This window comes from Ranitomeya variabilis, chromosome 6 (genome assembly GCF_051348905.1).
Source record: "Ranitomeya variabilis isolate aRanVar5 chromosome 6, aRanVar5.hap1, whole genome shotgun sequence".
In the NCBI taxonomy this organism is placed as follows: Eukaryota; Metazoa; Chordata; class Amphibia; order Anura; family Dendrobatidae; genus Ranitomeya; species Ranitomeya variabilis.
In genome coordinates this window covers 354689416-354707883 of record NC_135237.1, presented here as the reverse complement: position 1 = coordinate 354707883, position 18468 = coordinate 354689416, and the positions used below count along the sequence as shown (strand labels likewise).

At 47.2% G+C, this 18468-nt stretch overlaps 1 protein-coding gene across 1 annotated transcript in view; it reads left to right on the top strand.

Annotated features, from left to right (window-relative positions):
• Nucleotides 1-620: 620 nt before the first annotated feature.
• DEK (DEK proto-oncogene) overlaps nucleotides 621-18468 on the top strand; it is an 86462-nt gene continuing 68614 nt past the window's right edge. The window contains exon 1 of the mRNA XM_077269951.1: nucleotides 621-1016. The gene's annotated coding sequence lies outside the window, so the exon portion shown is untranslated. The remainder of the gene's footprint in view (nucleotides 1017-18468) is intronic.

Here is an 18468-nt window from a genome sequence, read left to right as displayed (position 1 = left end):
GCCATGTGCATACGCTGCGGATTCCATTGCGGAATTTCCTGCAGCGGATTTCATAAATCCGCAGGGCAAAACCGCTGCGGTTTTTCCTGCAGATTTATCGCGGTTTCTATTGCGGATTTACACCTGCAGTTTTCTATTGGAGCAGGTGTAAACCTGCAGCGGAATCCGCACAAAGAATTGACATGCTGCGGAATGTAAACCGCTGCGTTTTCGCAGCATGTGCACTGCGGATTTCATTTCCCATAGGTTTACATTATACTGTAAACGCATGGGAAACTGCTGCGGACCCGCAGCAAAATCCACAGCGTGTGCACATACCCTTAGGCTGCCGTCACACTAGCAGTATTTGGTCAGTATTTTACCTCAGTATTTGTAAGCCAAAACCAGGAGTGGGTGATAAATGCAGAAGTGGTGCATATGTTTCTGTTATACTTTTCCTTCTAATTGTCCCACTCCTGGTTTTGGCTACAAATACTGATGTAAAATACTGACCAAATACTGATAGTGTGACGGCAGCCCTAAATTCTGACGTTTCCAAGAAGACTCCCCGAGCCTGCACCGATGCTCACACGTCACACCTGCGATCACAGCCATAAAACACGCTGAGCATTTCCCGCCATGAAGGCGGCTCCTCCAGCACCACAGCTGTCCCGGCCGGAGGAGAGCTGCACGAGCCTCTCCTCTTCCGGGGCTGCCGCCCCTCCGTCCTGTCAGCTCTGCTGTCTCCTGTTCCCGCCCTAACAGGACGCTGCTCCTCCTCTCCGCCTGTGGTTGGTCGCTGTTTTCCCGCTTTGGTCTTCCACCGCCATTTTAAATAAAAAATAAGTAAATATTATCTCCTCCCGTGTATGAGCTGCTCTGCTGGCGGGAACAGTGTCTAGAGTCGGTGTACCGGAGCCGCAAGCTGCACGTAGCTCGGGAGTCGCCGCAGGGCTGGCGGAAGCTTCCAGTCGGTTCTAATTGTAAATCTCTCATCTTCCCGCTGCGCCATCTGCTCTCTCCGGCCTGAGCCCACGGTGAGTGTCCGGGACGTGTCTGTGTGAGGTAGCTGTGTGCTCGGCGGTAGCTGCTGCTTATTTCCAGTGCGGGGGCACAGGCTGACGGGCGGGTGATCCCACTCAGGGACCCCCGCGCTGTAATGTCCCCGTGTGCGCTGCTCACACCTGATGATGCCCGTCACGGCCCCTTATACATGGATGCCCCGCACTTGCCAGGGCTGTGCCCCTTGGTCTCTGCACAGAGCTCAGGTGCAGCTGGAGGAGCAGCTTGTGCTTCCTGCCTCCTGGGGAGCTGCCATCATGTCTGCAGGGAGCAGCTCTCACCACATAATTTCATTATGATGACCTGGATCCTTCAGGGAAACGTTACTAATTGTGATCTGTAGTAAGGAGACGCCACATGGCTCCGAGATCAGGGCTGTACACGAATCCGTTACCGCGCTGACACCGAGCCATCAATGCTTCCATGTCCGACACTGATGCCTTCTACATAGAAATTGTTAGTGAGAAAAAAGTAACCTGACCCTGTGTAACGTTCTCAGCAATTTGGCTTTTATTTTATTTGTATTTGAGGGTTAAAAAAAAGTGTTCACTTACCAGACCTTTTTTTATATGCAAAATTAAAAACAAGTAGCCATTTTACAGGCTTGTGGACTACAGTTGGTGATTTTCAGGCTGTGTACTTGCAGCTTCTATTTCAGGTGGCAGAAAGCACCTGTAAAATGAACAATGCACAGCAATGTCAAAACAACATTGCTGTGCACGTTTTCTGTGCTATGTCACGCCTGTAAGCACAGCCTGGCTGTCAGTGTCACTGAGGACTGAGCGACTGTAGCAGCGCCAGCGTGACTAAATGCCGGCAGCTCCCAGGAGGAATAAAGTTAATTTTCTCCCAGTAGCTGCACTTTCAATATGTCCTCCAGGCACCTTTCTAAGGCTAGGTTCACTTTTGCGTTAGGAGGGCTGCGTACTTCTTCCTCCCTGAAGCTCTGCCTACTTCTGTATGCGTACCTATCTTTAACATTGGGTACGCAGGGATTTGCGTTGTATGCCGATGCGTCCGCATGCAGCGATTTGACGTGTGCGGCGACTGCATGAAAACGCAAAATTTTGCATCGGCATACGAAGCATGTCCCTGCGTACCCAATGTTAAAGATAGGTGATCAGGACGCATACAGAAGTAGGCAGATCATAGGCGGAGCTTCAAGGAGGAAGTACGCAGCCCTCCTGAACGCAAATGTGAACCTAGGCTAACAGCGTTATCTGACGTGACATGTTTCCTTTCAATCATGAGCCTTATAATTTGGGAGAGCATATGGCACTCGGTGTATTAGCATGGCCGTGGGTGCCAGATTTATCGTTATCGGTGCTCCCCTCAACGTCATCATGAGAGCCCAAGCAATCGTTTCCATGGTAACCCAATGTCATGACAACATCTGGGTCACCAGGCTCTAGCAAACCGTTAGATCATGCTTAGTGCATGATCTAACAAGTTTGTAACTGTCAGCCAGTTTTCACACAATGTATTGCAATGCGTTAGAACTATGATCAGACTGCAGAAAGTGAAAGTCCCATAGAGGGACTAAATAAAAAAAAAAAAAAAAAAAAAAAAATTAAAAAAATATTGTACCCATAAATGTGTTTTTTTTTTTAAAAAACGAAGTACACATTTGGTATCACCACGTCTGGGGTGACCTGACCTATACAACTGTCCCACCAGTTAACCCCTTCAGTGAGCACCGTAAAAAAAAATACAAGTTTTTTTTCATCATACCGCCAAACAAAAAGTGTAATAAAACGCAATCAAAAAGACATGTGAATAAAAATGGTATAGCTGAAAATGTCATTTTGTCCCGCAAAAAAACAGCTGTACAGCGTCTTATTAGTAGAAAAATAAAGTGTTAGCTCTCAGAATTGAGCAATACAAAAATAATTATTTTCTCTATAAAAATGTTTTTTACTGCTTTAAAGCCAGGGCTGTGGAGTCTGAGTTGATATAAAATGAACCTACTCCTAAAACATATAATAAATTGGGTACAGTAGTAGAATGCAGGATGTGCTGTAAATGTTTTCATAAGAATTTTGGAAAGTTATATAATGTCCTATAAATGTCTGTTCTGTTCCTGATCTAAGGGTTTCGGCTTTTAGTTGAGATGAATCTGTGCTGCACTTTATGTCCGTGCTCCGTAGTGACCAGTGCTGTGGAGTCAAGAAAATTGAGGAGTCTGAGCTGATACCGCATCCACAGCCCTGGTAAAAGAACCAAAACACAAAAAGCTGTATACCGTGTTTTTCGGATTATAAGACGCACTCCCCCCCCCCCCCCCCCCCCCCCCCCAAAACTTGGGGGGGGGGGGGGATGGGGATGCGTCTTATAATGCAGATATACCTTACCCAGTAGCATTGCTGCAGGCTGGATGAGGGAGTGTTCAGCGCAGCTGGTGGTGCTGTGGGGGTGTTGGGCGGTGCTGCCTGGTGGTGCTCATGCTGGTCTCCTTTCGAGCCCCCGGCAGTTCCATGGGTTTCCTCCTGTGCGGTGGACTCCAGGAAAATGGCCGCCGAGATCTCCGGAGATGAGATTTCAGTGCTGAGATCTCATCTCCCGAGATCTCGGTGCCGAGATCTCCATCTGCGCATGCGCTGCCCCCGGTGGCCATTTTCCCGGAGTCCACCACACAGGTGGAAACCCATGGAACTGCCGGGGGCTCCACCGGAGACCAGCATGAGCATCACCGGGCAGCACTGCGCAACACCCCCCGCAGCGCCGGACACCCCGTGGCACTGCCATCAGCGCCTAACACCCCCCTAGCACCGGAGACACCCGCAGCTAATGCCACAGCAGGTACCTGGATCAAAGTGCATCTTTCTACTTGGAGGATCCTGTAGTTTTTTTTTTTTTTTACTATTTGACATGGACAGGTTACCAATTTCAGTGAGAACTGTTGTGACTCTTTAGAGCAATAAACAGTTGTCTGGATTCCATCACAGACTGCAGCTGACAACAGGGGGCAGCCTTTGGGCATATGTATCACTGTAAATAAGTTTTAGACAGGTGTTGAAAAAAGATGAAACGTAGCAGTGTTTGTTACTGGGAAGCCGCAGTGGCCCGCCACACATTGGAACACCCCTCATCCCATCCTGCGCCTCCACCTGGGACCCCGCTTCACCGCAGCCACCACCCCCAGTAAGCAATGGATTATAAGAAGCACCACAATTTTATTTAAAAAGAAAAGAAAAAAAAAAAAAAAACTATTCCCCCCCCCCTCAAAATTTGGGGTGCGTTTTATAATCTGGAGCATCTTACAATCCGAAAAATACAGTAAATATGGTATAACAGTAAGGCTTTGTGCACATGCTGCGGATCCGCAAGTGATATACAGTATAATGTAAATCAGTGGGGGGGAAAAAATGCTGCGCTAATGGTGCGGAAAATTTTGCAGCGGATTAAAATAAGGACCATGTCAATTCTTTCTGCACCCATTCCATTATAGGAAAACGCACGGGTAAAAACGCTTCAAATCTGCGCAAAATCCGCATACAAAAAGTGCAGATTTTGACCTGCGTTTTCTGCCAAGAGATGCAGAATCCACACAGAAAATTCCACAGGCAAATCCGCGACCTGAAGAAGAAAGCTGCCCTATAAATTTTACTACATGTATGGCATAAAAAATCCTCAAAAAAAAACAATTTGTAAATTGTTGGTTTTACCCTTCGCCACGACAGCACCCCACATGAGAGAGAGAGAGGGATCCGCCCCATAGGAACAGGAAGCTTACAGAATAAAAGGAGGCGGTCCCCTCTCCTCCTCAGTTTAGGTTTCCTGTTCCTATAGGGACCCGGCTTACCTACAGATGAAGAGGATCCCTGGGCCATGCACCCGCCTGCGCCGGTGTCCGAGGGAACGGCAGGGGCTGCGGTTCCAGAAGCAGCGGCGGGGGAGCCCCTGCTTGCAGCCTCCCCCCTCGTCTGGCCGAACATCCATGGTCCGGGTCCGGTCACCGTGCGTCCGCCCGGCACCATGAGGACGCGCGCGCTGCGGCGGCCGGCTTAATACCTCTGGCCGCTGCTGCATGGTGAGTGAGAGCGGCGCGTCTAACCCGGAAGTCGCTGGAGCACTTCCGGGTTGGTCCGGGGAGGCCGGAGATTCGGCGGCAGATTTAAAAAAGCAGCGCTAGCGTCGGACCGGTGTGTGTGAGATGGCTTCACCGGCCGACGAAGCGCACCTGCCCGCAGCAGAACAGCGTTCTCCCAGCAAGGAGAGAAGCGCTAGGAGCAGCACAAAAAGTGGTGGTCGACCTCCAGAGAAGGGATCTACCACCAAACGAAATCCGCCTCCAGAACTGGTACCTGTCAGCTTCACTGGGTGAGTTTTTGAAAGAATCTCTTCCTATATGCTGATATATATTCCTCCTGTATCCCTTCCTCTAGACTAAGAAAAGGACACACAAGTCCAAGCACAAGGACTGTGCTTTATGTACGCAGCCCCTCCCGGATGATTATGCTAAAAAACTGTGTTCAGAATGTATCATACAGACCTTGCGGCAGGAAAATATAATGACTCCATCAGATGTCAGAGCCATAATCCAGGAAGAAATGCAAGGTTTGGCGCAGACAAGTAGCATCAGTACCCGTCAGCCTAGCAGGTCCTGATCTCCAGTTAGTTCTGAGTCAGAGGATGTACATATATCCTCGGGCGAATCGGGATCTCAGCCGAGCTCATCCGAAACTGAAGGGGGGCTTTGTCTACCCAATAGCAGTGTGGATAACTTGGTGAAATCTGTCAGGAGCACGATGGGGTGCTCAGACGAGAAGGAAAAGAAATCAGCTCAGGACATAATGTTTGCGGGGTTAGGACAGAAAAAACGTAGATCCTTCCCCGTCATACCAACTATTAAAGAAATTATTAAAAAAGAATGGGATAAGCAAAACACAAGTTTTTTTTGCCATCATCCTCTAAAAGACGCTATCCCTTCAGCGACGAGGAGCTGAATTCCTGGTCAAAGGTGCCGAAGGTTGATGCCGCAGTAGCCTCCACAACCAAGCAGTCGGTCTTACCAGTGGAGGATTCAGGAGTCCTGACAGACCCGCTGGATCGTAAAGCAGAAGCTTTACTAAAAAGATCGTGGGAAGCTAACACGGGGGCGTTCAGGCCCGCCATATCTAGTACCTGCACTGCAAGGTCGTTACTAGTGTGGATGGAGGAACAGATTAGAGGTAGAACTTCGAGAGAGTCAATCCTGCCGAAATTCCCTCTAATTTAAAGAAGCAGTAGCATTCCTGGCTGATGCCTCCGTGGATTCACTACGCCTAGCAGCCAGGTCAGCCGGCCTAGTGAACACAGCCCGGCGAGCACTCTGGTTAAAAAACTGGAAAGGGGACGCACAGGCCAAAGCAAAACTTTGTGCGATCCCCTGCCAGGGTGAGTTCCTTTTTGGAAAGACGCTGGATGAACTCCTGAATAAAGCAGGAGAAAGGAAGAAAGGATTCCCTAACCAATATCTTCCGTCTTACAGGAGAGCCTTCAGAAGACGCCCCTTTACCAGGAACAAACCGTTCGAACAAAGGGAGCGATGGGAGTCGAAGGACCCGAAGCAAAAAAGGTGCCTTTTTTTTAGCGGGTCCCATAATCCAAAACGCAAATACCGCTAACCAGAAAGTGGGCGGCAGATTAAAATTCTTCCTTCCCAAATGGGAACAAATAACATCTAGCCAATGGATTCTGGACATTGTGCAATATGGCCTAAAATGGGAGTTTGATCGAATCCCTTGGGATTCCTTTATAGTAACATCACCAAAAGGACGAGATCAACAAAGGGCTCTGGAATCAGAGATCTTATCTCTTCTATCTAAAGTCCTGATAGAAGTTCCCCAGGATCAAGAAGGGAAGGGGTTCTATTCCCCTTTATTCTTGATCAATAAGCCAGACGGTTCGTTCAGAACCATCAGAAATCTCAAAAGATTAAATTCCTTCCTGCGTAATCATACCTTCAAAATGGCATCCATTAGTTCTACCATAAAACTTTTATTTCCTAGGTATCATGGCGGGAATAGACTTAAAAGATGCCTATTATCATCTTCCCATACATGCCGAACATCAGCAGTACCTAAGGGTAGCAGTCATTCTGGAGGGACAGGTTCGTCACTTTCAGTATGTAGCAATGCCATTTGGGCTTTCTATGGCTCCCCGCATCTTCACTAAGATGATATTAGAAGTGATGGCTTATCTACGCCAACGGGACACTTTGATAATGCCCTACCTAGATGATTTTCTAGTAGTAGGAAACTCTATACTAAAGTGTAAAGCTCGTTTATCTAATACGATCTCGTCCCTACAGGAGTTAGGTTGGATCGTCAACTTCGAAAAATCCCGGCTGAATCCAGAGACCGTTCAAACATTTCTAGGAATCCAGCTAGACTCTGTAAGTCTGAGATGCTTCCTTCCTCAGTCAAAAAGACTGCCTCTGATACCCTTGATTGTATAGTCAATGAGCAACCCCTACATGACACTAAGAAAAGCCATGTCTTTACTGGGATCATTATCATCATGTATCCCAGCTGTACCGTGGGCACAATTTCATACTCGTCAATTACAGTAAGAAGTATTGTCAGCTCAGGGAAAACATGGACATCTGGAAAGTAAAATAACCCTTTCCAAAGATGTCTTAGAATCTCTATCCTGGTGGCTAGACATGGAACACCTTTCAAAGGGTGTACCATGGATAATAGACCCTTCTAAGATAATTACCACCGACGCCAGCCCTATTGGGTGGGGTGCACATATGGAAGATAGTCTGGCCCAAGATACTTGGGACCAAGCAGAATTGACGTGTTACTCCAATTGGAAAGAATTAAAAGCGGTAGAATATGCCTTAAATTTTCTTCCGCAGATTCAAGGAGCAAATGTAAGAATTTACTCGGACAATTCCACCACAGTGGCATATGTGAACCGTCAGGGTGGTACAAGGTCAGGAAGTCTAATGACCATAGCAGCAGACATCTTCCAGCTGGCAGAGACTCGTCTCGCATCCCTAACAGCCCTGCACGTCAGGTGTAGAGAACATCAGGGCAGGCTACCTCAGCCGAAAGGAGTTACGTCAAGGGGAATGGACCTTAAACAAATCCATATTCAGAATGATAACCGAATCATGGGGTATACCACAAATAGACCTATTTGCCACAAGAGACAACCGGCAAGTAAAAAGGTTCGCTTCCTGAACTTCATGGATCACCCAGATATGTTGGAGACTCTCCACCATCCTTGGAGGTTCAAACTGGCATACGCCTTTCCTCCGATGTCTCTGATTCCACTAGTGATCAGAAAAATCAGGAGGGAACAAGCAAGAGTAATCCTCATTGCACTGTTCTGGCCGAAAAGACCATGGTTCTCTTGTCTCCAGACCATGTGCCTATGCGACCCATGGATTCTCCCATCAGACAAGGAGCTGCTGTCCCAAGGCCCCTTTTTCCACCCGCAAGTGAAAGGTCTTCACTTGATGGCGTGGAATTTGAGAGGCAACTATTAAATTCAAGAGGGTTCTCAGTAGAACTAGTAAACACCCTCTTATTGAGCAGAAAAAGATCTACCACCCTAATATATAGTAGGGTATGGAATACATTTTTGGATTTTTACACAGTACCGTTCACTAAGCAAGTTCCGATCACACCTATTCTAGAGTTCTTGCAAAAAGGCCAAGAATTAGGATTATCTGTAAATACCTTGAGAGTTCAGGTCTCGGCCTTAGGAGCCCTATATGGATGCAATATAGCAGCTAATAGGTGGATCTCCAGATTCATAAAATCTTGTGAACGTAGTAAACCGGTTCATATTCCCCGTCTACCTCCGTGGGATTTAAATCTAGTACTAGAGGCCTTAACCAGCTCCCTATTTGAGCCACTATATTCCATACCTTTAAATGTCCTGAAATATAAAGTAGCCCTATTGGTAGCCCTAACCTCAGCTAGACGGGTTAGCGACATCCAGGCCCTATTAGTAGACCCACCCTTCTTACTGATATTTCATGATCGGATAGTCCTAAAACCAGACCCCTCATACCTCCCTAAGGTAGCATCCACCTACCACAGATCTCAAGAGATATTTCTCCCTTCCTTTTTTGATTCACCTATAACTCCAGAACAACATAAGTTCCTCACCTTAGATGTCAGAAAAGCCATCCTGACTTATATAGAAAGGTCTCAGACATGGAGGGAGAGTAGGGCTCTGTTTATCTCCTTTCAGGGCCACAAGAAAGGACATGGGGTCACAAGAGCTACCATATCTCGATGGATCACAGATGCTATCTGCTTGGCCTATACGTCAAAAGGCGAGATTCCTCCAGTGGGTATAAAAGCGCACTCAACACGAGCCATGGCTTCCTCCTGGGCGGAACAAGCAGATGTACCGATCCATTTAATATGTAAGGCCGCAACTTGGTCTACACCTTCTACCTTTTACAACCATTATAGACTCAATCTATCTACATCTTCTGATCTGAACTTTGGTAGAGCTGTTCTTAGTACAGTAATCCCACCCAAATAATGACTCTCTGAAAATCTCTCATGTGGGGTGCTGTCGTGGCGAAGGGTAAAAAGCCGGATTACTTACCGGTAATACTCTTTTTTAATGAGTCCACGACAGCACCCATTTATTACCCTCCCTAAATTATGCACAGCTCTTTCTTTTAAGTTCACAAATAATGGTTGTATAGAGTTTAAGATATTTTTGTTGCTGAATAAGAATTAATACTAAAGCTTTTGCGGTTCCCTTTTTGTACTCTGTAAACTAAACTGAGGAGGAGAGGGGACCGCCTCCTTTTATTCTGTAGGTTTCCTGTTCCTATGGGGCAGATCCCTCTCTCATGTGGGGTGCTGTCGTGGACTCATTAAAAGAGTATTACCGGTAAGTAATCCGGCTTTTTTGTTCATTCTACCTCCCAAAAATCAGAATAAAAGCAATCAAAAAAAGTCATGTGCCCAAAAATGGTTCCAATAAAAACATGAACTTGTCCCGCCAAAAAAACGACAAAAAACGGTCACATGACTCCGCAGAAATATGGAAAAAATTATAGCTCTCAAAAAGTCGTGTGTGTGTGACAGCAGCCAAACATGAAAATAAAAGCTATACTTTTGGTATCGCTGTAATCGCACCGATCTGAAGAATAGTGGTCTAATCACTTATACCGCACGAGGAACAGCGTAAAAAATAAAACCTATTCTTTACCTGCTGTTTTTATTTTTATTTTTTTCTTCCTTCTGCCTCCCAAAGATCGCCGTAAGGCTCTGCTAACATTTATCCTGCGCTCTATGCTGAGTGCTTACAGCGGGGTTTCCTTGTATATCTCTGAAATGTGTGACTCAGCCGGAGCCCTCTGCAGAATATTCCCTATAATGAGGCAGATGGAGGCACTGTGGACATCGTCTGGCCTATGATCCTGCATGGTGTCTGTCTTTTTAGGCGTGCATTAAAGTGCTGTCGGCCACAGTTTTTATCATTTCTGAAAAGGACACCGCTGAACAGAGGCCAGTTAGTCCAGAGAATCTCTGTTGCATCATTATAGTGAACGGATCCCCTCGGGGTTTCATCTGAATTGCGTCACTCAGAGATTTAGATGGAAACCCCGATGTAAGTGCTCAGTGTAGAGTACCGGATAAATGTAATCCCATAGTTAATGTAAAATGTTCCCAATAAAAGCTTTAAATTAATCCACAAAAAAAGCAAGTCCCCGCTAAGGTTCGTCATCTATCAGTGGAATTATAGGGAGCTTCCATGTTACTGATAGTACAAAGGCTCTGGAAAAGCAAAATGGCGCCTTGCTTCCCAAAAGAAATCCAGTGAATTCTGCACTCCCAAATGCAACTGCTCCCCTTCCCTTCTGAGCCCCAGTTTTCCTAATCCACATTTAGCATCCACATGTTTGGCATTTCTCTAGCGATGAGAGCCTGCCTAATTTACAGGTGCATGAGCTGGGCATAATATATTGGTCACTACAACGCCAGTTTGCAATTTTCACTCGGTAACATCCACTGCTTCTTGTTTCTGGAATTCCCATGGAGTCAAAATCGTCACTACGCCTGTAGATACCGTATATACTCGAGTATAAGCCGAGATTTTCAGCCCAAATTTTTGGGCTGAAAGTGCCCCCCTCGGCTTATACTCGAGTCACTGTCGGCGGGTGAGGGGGAGAGAGGTCTGTCATATACTCACCTGCTTCTGGGGCTCCTGGCGCTCCCCCTGCCTGTCCCATGGTCTTCGGGTGCCGCAGCTCTTCCCCTGTTCAGCGGTCACGTGGGACCACTCATTAAAGTTATGAATATGGACTCCACTCCCATAGGGGTGGAGCCGCATATTCATTCCTCTAATGAGCGGTAACTGTGACCGCTGACAGAGGAAGAGGCTGCGGCACCCGGAGACCATCTGTCTGGGATAAGGAGCCAGGGACGCCGGGAGCAGGTGAGTATTACATATTTACCTGTCCACGTTCCACCCGCCGGGCGCCGCTCCGTCTTCCCGTCCTCTTGCTCTGACTGTTCAGGTCAGAGGGCGCGATGACGTACTAATCTGCGCGTCGCCCTCTGCCTGAACAGTCAGTGCGGAGAGACGCCGAGACGGGACGCTGAGAAGTTGCGGGCAGCAAGAGAGGTGAGTACGTCATATATATATATATATATATATATATATATATATATATATATATATATATATATATATATTTTTTTTAGAGCAGCAGCAGCATTATATATTGCACAGCTTTATAAGGAGCATCTATGGGGCAATAATGAACAGTGCAGAGCATTCTATATGGCACAGCTTTATATGGAGCATCTATGGGGCCATAATGAACGGTGCAGAGCATTCTATATGGCACAGCTTTATATGGAGCATCTATGGGGCCATAATGAACGGTGCAGAGCATTCTATATGGCATAGCTATGTATGGATCATCTATGGGGCAATAATCAACGGTATGGAGCATTATATATGGCACAGCTTTATATGGAGCATCTTATGGGGCAATAATGAACAGTATGGAGCATTATATGTGGCACAGTTTTATGTGGAGCATCTATGGGGCAATAATGAAATGTATGGAGCATTCTATATGGCACAGCTTTATATGGAGCATCTTATGGGGCAATAATGAACAGTATGGAGCATCTATTTTTATTTTTGAAATTCACTGGTAGCTGCTGCATTTTCCACCCTAGGCTTATACTCGAGTCAATAAGTTTTCCCAGTTTTTTGTGGCAAAATTAGGGGGGTCGGCTTATGCTCGGGTCGGATTATACTCGAGTATATACGGTACATTTTTAAAGGGTTATACTTTCCAAAATGGGCTCACTTGAATGTGAATTCAGTACTGTACAGCCACATATGGGGTATTTCTACATTCATCACAAATTGTGGGACACATTTTGATACCATTTTTTTACCCATTTTACAGTGTGAAAATATAAAATCTGGGGCTAGAACAAGTTTGGTGGTAAAAGTAATTTTATTTTCCCTTCCCCCATGACGGCACACCTGAGAGAGGGGATCCGCCCAGTCAGGACAGGAACCCTACTGAAAATAAAAGGGCGGTACCTCTCCCTCGCTTCAGTTGGGTTTCCTGTCCTGACAGGGACCCTTGTGCTGAACACGGCGGTTCGACTTACCCAGGTCCCGTCCCGGCGTGGAAGAACAGGCAGCGCCTGTGCGTCGGAGGTTCGGGTCCTGGAGGCGCCGTCCGCAGGTCCCCCCGGGTCACTGCGTCCGTGCGGGCGTTGTGCAGCATGGTTGGAGGACCGGGTTCCTTCCATGGCTGCCACGCCGCCCACCCCTCTCTGCCGGCGCGGCGGCCGCTTCCGGGTCGCTCTTCTGACGTCGCACGTCAGGCCCGCTGTGAATGGGCGTGCCCGTGTGACGTCGGAGGCAGGCGCCGGATCCAAGATGGCGGCGCCCATGAAGAAAACGCCGGCCGGTGAATGAAGACTCCGGCGGCATGGCAGAGAGGGGGAGGGATCACTATTGGGCACCGGAGAGGCGGGGAGTGCAGTGGTCGCCCCATAAAAGGGTGCTGGACCACAGAAGACGCGCTCATGTCCAAAAACTTCGCCATGGAGGTAGGACAACAAGAGCAGCTGCAGCAGTCTTCACAGCAGCAGCAGCCGGAGCTCTCACCAGATGCCTTGCCGAGCCACCAACATACCAGGAGCAGCCGCTCAAGTGGTAAAAACAGTGGTCGTTCCGTCCGGCAAGATTCGTCAACGTCCAGGAGGGACGCTTCACGTGCATCTGTCCAGCCTCAAAAATCGGTACCCTTGATTGTCGGCGGTGGTGAGTGATCTACGTGAATGTATCCCTTATGGTAACAGGGTCCATTTTTCTGTTTTGATCACTAGGGGTCCAGGAAAGCTACCGGTAAAACAAAGAACCGAGAGTGTGCCCTTTGTAAAAACCCGCTCGCAGTGCAGTATCGGAAGGATCTCTGTGCTGACTGCATAAATAAGACTATTCAAGAAGAAACCCCTAATTTCACCACTAGCCTTAAAGCCATAATACAGGCTGAAATAAAAGACTCCTTAAAATTGGCCCTTAGCGAACCAAGAGGGGGAAGCCGTAGGGCGTCTACAGAGTCGGATACCTCTCAGAGACAAGGGAGTCATAAAACATCCCGATCTCCCTCTACTTCCCCAGCCTCGGTCCACTCTTCAGATTCCTCCTCGGACAGTGATTCAGGAGGTCGTCCGTGCCTTCCCACGGAGGACGTGGACAAATTAGTCAAAGCAGTTAGGTCTGCAATGGGCCTTAAAGAGGAGAAGACACCTAGGTCACTAGAGGATGTCATGTTTGGTGGCTTAGAAGAGAGGAGGAAACGCACGTTTCCAGTTAATGCAAAAATAAAAGCATTAATTGAGAAAGAGTGGAAAAGACCTGAAAAAATGGGTTCTTTGCCCTCTTCATCCAAAAGGAGATATCCCTTTGAAAATAAAGACTCTGAACCTTGGGAAAAGATCCCCAAAATTGACGGAGCGGTAGCCAAATGCTTAAAAAAATCATCCCTTCCATTAGAAGACTCGGGTGTTCTTAAAGACCCGCTTGACAAAAAAGCAGATGGTTTTCTCAGACATATCTGGGAAGCCTCAGCAGGGGGCCTGAAGCCAGCAATCGCTGGAACTTGTACGGCCCGCGCTCTGATGGTCTGGCTACAGCAGATAGAGGATCAGCTAAGGGACAAGGTACCCAGATCCGACATCCTTGCCAATATATCCTTGGTGCAAGGGGCAGCAGCCTTTTTAGCAGACTCTTCTGCGGATTCCGCAAGACTAACGGCCAGAGCAGCGAGCTTGTCTAATGCGGCAAGAAGAGCCCTCTGGCTCAAAGGTTGTCCGGGGGATTTACCATCTAAACACAAGCTGTGCTCCATCCCATGTGATGGCCAACTCCTCTTTGGGAAAAAACTTGAAGAAATCCTGGAACATGCAGGAGATAAAAAGAAAGGCTTTCCCAATATCCCTAAAGAGTCCAAAAAACCCTTTTTTCGGAGGAGAAGATTTAATAGAGGTCGCCCCCCAGGAGAAAGAAAAAACTGGGACTTTAGGGATAAGAGAGGCTCAGGCTACATGTTCAAAGGGCCCTCTACATCGGCAAAGAAATCCCCCCAATGACATTACGCCAGAAGTGGGAGGAAGACTCTCCCTCTTCTTTCCGGCCTGGGTAAACATCTCCCCCAGTACCTGGGTCATAAATATAATCAGAGACGGCCTCAAAATAAAATTCACCTGTCCACCCAGACGAAACTTTATTATAACTCCCCGAAGAAAGTCCCAGCAGGAACAATCTGCCCTAGAAGCCGAAGTCCTGGGACTTATCCACAAAAAGGTTCTTCTGGAGGTTCCGGTTCAGGAGGAGGGAGACGGGTTTTACTCCCCCCTCTTCTTAATCCAAAAACCGGATGGTTCTTGGAGAACTATTATAAACTTAAAAAAAACTCAACCAATCCATAGAGAACTACTCTTTCAAGATGGAGTCTATAAATACGACCATAAAACTCCTTTTCCAACACTGCTTCATGGCAGTAATAGACTTGAAAGATGCGTATTATCATATACCAATGCATCCGGAATATCAGAAATACTTGAGAGTAGCTCTCTATGTCCAGAACCAGATGAAACATTATCAATACACAGCCCTTCCGTTCGGTCTGTCTACAGCTCCCAGGGTGTTCACCAAGGTGATGGTGGAAGTAATGTCATACCTCCGGTCCCGGGATGTAGTCATTGTCCCATATCTGGACGATTTCCTGGTAATAGGAAGATCAGAGTCCCACTGCACTCATCAAGTATCAGTGGTAACATCAACTCTAAGGGAGCTGGGTTGGATAATAAATATCCCCAAGTCCAGACTGCTGCCAGTAAAATTACAGTCCTTCCTGGGGTTAATACTGGACTCCGAACGTCAGCTCTGCCTTCTTCCAGAAAACAAGGTAGACAAAATAATAAATCTGACCGGTACAGCAATACGCCAGCCGACAATGACTCTGAGAAAGGCAATGTCCCTTCTAGGCTCGTTAACATCGTGTATTCCGGCAGTAGAATGGGCACAATTCCACCTAAGACAACTACAGTGGGAAGTTCTCTCAGCCCAAAGACTGCTAAAAGGGCATTTAGAAGGAAATCTATGTCTCTCCCTGGGCGTAAGGGATTCCCTAGTTTGGTGGACTGTGAGAAACCACCTGACAATGGGGGTCCGGTGGCAAAATCCGGTCATAGACATTATCACGACCGACGCAAGCGGTACAGGTTGGGGGGCTCACCTGAGGTCTCACTCTGTACAAGGGACCTGGTCCATACGAGAAAAGAACTATGGATCAAACGAAAAAGAGCTGTGGGCAGTGGAGAAATCCCTAAGACATTTTCTTCCTTTACTCCGGGGTCGCCATACTCGAATCCTGACGGACAATCGAGCAGTGGTGGCGTATGTCAATCATCAGGGGGGAACGAGGTCCAAAGGCCTCATGCAGGCATCAAACATACTCTTTCAACTAGCAGAACAACACCTGTCATCTCTGTCGGCATTGCACATCAAAGGCACAGAAAACACTCAAGCGGACTTCCTGAGTCGCAGAGGCTTAAGGCAGGGGGAATGGTCATTAAACCCCCAGATATTTCAACAAATAGTCCAAGCCTGGGGCACACCAGAGATAGACTTGTTCGCCAACTCCCACAACAGAAAAGTCAGGAGGTTCTGCTCCTTGAATCCGAGAGAACATCCCTTCGCAGTAGATGCCCTACTGATACCTTGGAAGTTTTCTCTGGCCTACGCATTCCCCCCGATAGTGATGATTCCAGCTGTGATCCGGAAGATCAGAGAGGATCAGGCGAATATCATCTTCATAGCTCCTTTTTGGCCAAGGAGACCTTGGTTCTCCCTTCTAAGGCAGATGTCGGTAACAGACCCATGGATCCTGCCAGAGGTTCCGGACCTGCTAACCCAGGGCCCAGTGACCCACTCTCAGGTGAAGGGCTTCCATCTCGCAGCCTGGAATTTGAGAGGGCGTTACTAAGTCGCCAAGGATTCTCTCCAGGGTTAGTCTCCACCCTGTTGAAAAGCAGAAAACCCATAACCTCTAGAATCTATGGTAGGACATGGAAAAAATTTCTCGACTTCCTGGGGGAACCATTGGGGGAGGTGGCTCCAATAGGTCCTATCCTAGAGTTTCTGCAAGCAGGATTACATCTTGGGTTAGCAACCAGCACCCTTAAAGTTCAGGTTTCTGCCTTGGGGGCCCTATATAATTGTAATCTTGCCTCAAATAAATGGGTCTCACGATTCATAAAATCTTGTAGTAGATCTCGGCCAGTTATTATCCCAAAAATCCCTCCTTGGGATCTAAATTTGGTCTTAGAAGCCCTGACTAAACAGCCCTTTGAGCCTTTGCAGGAGTTATCACCTAAGTTACTTACCCTTAAAACAGTTTTACTAGTAGCCTTAACATCGGCACGTAGGGTAAGTGATTTACAGGCCCTGTCAATATGCCCTCCTTATACTCAGGTTTTTGATGACAGGATTGTTCTAAGACCAGACCCGGCTTATCTCCCCAAGGTGGTTCAAAAGTTCCATAGGAGTCAGGAGATTACTTTACCATCTTTCTGTAGTAATCCTAAAAATCCAGGGGAACAAAGGTTCCACATGTTAGATGTGAGAAGATCTATGTTACAATACATGTCTGTGACTAATCAGTGGAGGAAAGACCAAACCCTATTCGTAGCCTTTCAGGGTAGCAAAAGAGGGTGCGGGGTAGCTAAAAGTACCATTGCTAGATGGATCAGGGAGGCCATTAGTTTATCCTATTCTGCAAGTGGCACTCCGGTTCCTGACGGCATCAAGGCTCACTCCACCAGAGCCGTGGCTACCTCCTGGGCAGAGAAAGCTGAGGTATCAATTGACCAAATTTGCAAGGCCGCTACCTGGTCCTCACCCTCAACTTTTTTCAAACACTACCGGCTAGACCTTTCCTCCTCTGCTGACCTAACCTTTGGTAGAAGGGTGCTCCAAGCGGTGGTCCCTCCCTAAGGTTTCATTCTACAAAATTCTCTCAGGTGTGCCGTCATGGGGGAAGGGAAAACACCAAGGTTACTTACGGGTAGCCGGTTTTTCCGGAGCCCATGACGGCACCCGTATATTCCCCCCCTTTTTTCACCCTTTCGGTGTGCACTATTGTTTTGGGTGTGTTTAGTTAATATAATGTGGTGTTGGATTGCCATGTATACTAACCAGGGGGGCCTCTCATGCTCTGAAAACCAACTGAAGCGAGGGAGAGGTACCGCCCTTTTATTTTCAGTAGGGTTCCTGTCCTGACTGGGCGGATCCCCTCTCTCAGGTGTGCCGTCATGGGCTCCGGAAAAACCGGCTACCCGTAAGTAACCTTGGTGTTTTTCTTCACTGCCTAATGGTCTAAAATTATGTGACACAGCTAGGGGGTTCAATATGATCACTGCACCCCTATATGAGTTCATTGAGAGGTTAGCAATAATTGTTCTCATTACATAAATGGTAAATACATTTACCAGGTGTCTGATTTCACCATGGTGACAACTAGAAGTGACACATTATTAGTTATAAAAACATTACATTTTTATTAGTAAATCATCTTTAAAAAAAAAAAAAAAATTAAATTAGGAATAGGTGCTAGAAAGAAAAAGCACTTGCTCTAAAAATATTATGATAGCTGACCGTTTCACTATGGTCTGTATCACTATGATGAAAACCACCTTTTTGGCCGGCGTCACACTCAGTGTAGGGAAATTCGGTCCGTATTTTACAGGCGTAATACGCAGAAATGATCCCAAAACAGTGATCCGTATGTCATCCGTAGGCAGGGTGTGGCTGCGCATGTAAACCTCCGTATGGCATCTGTACGGCGAGATTTTCTCGCAGGCTTGCAAAATGGACATAGAATGGATCCATGGGCTCAAATATTCGTGAAAACGTATG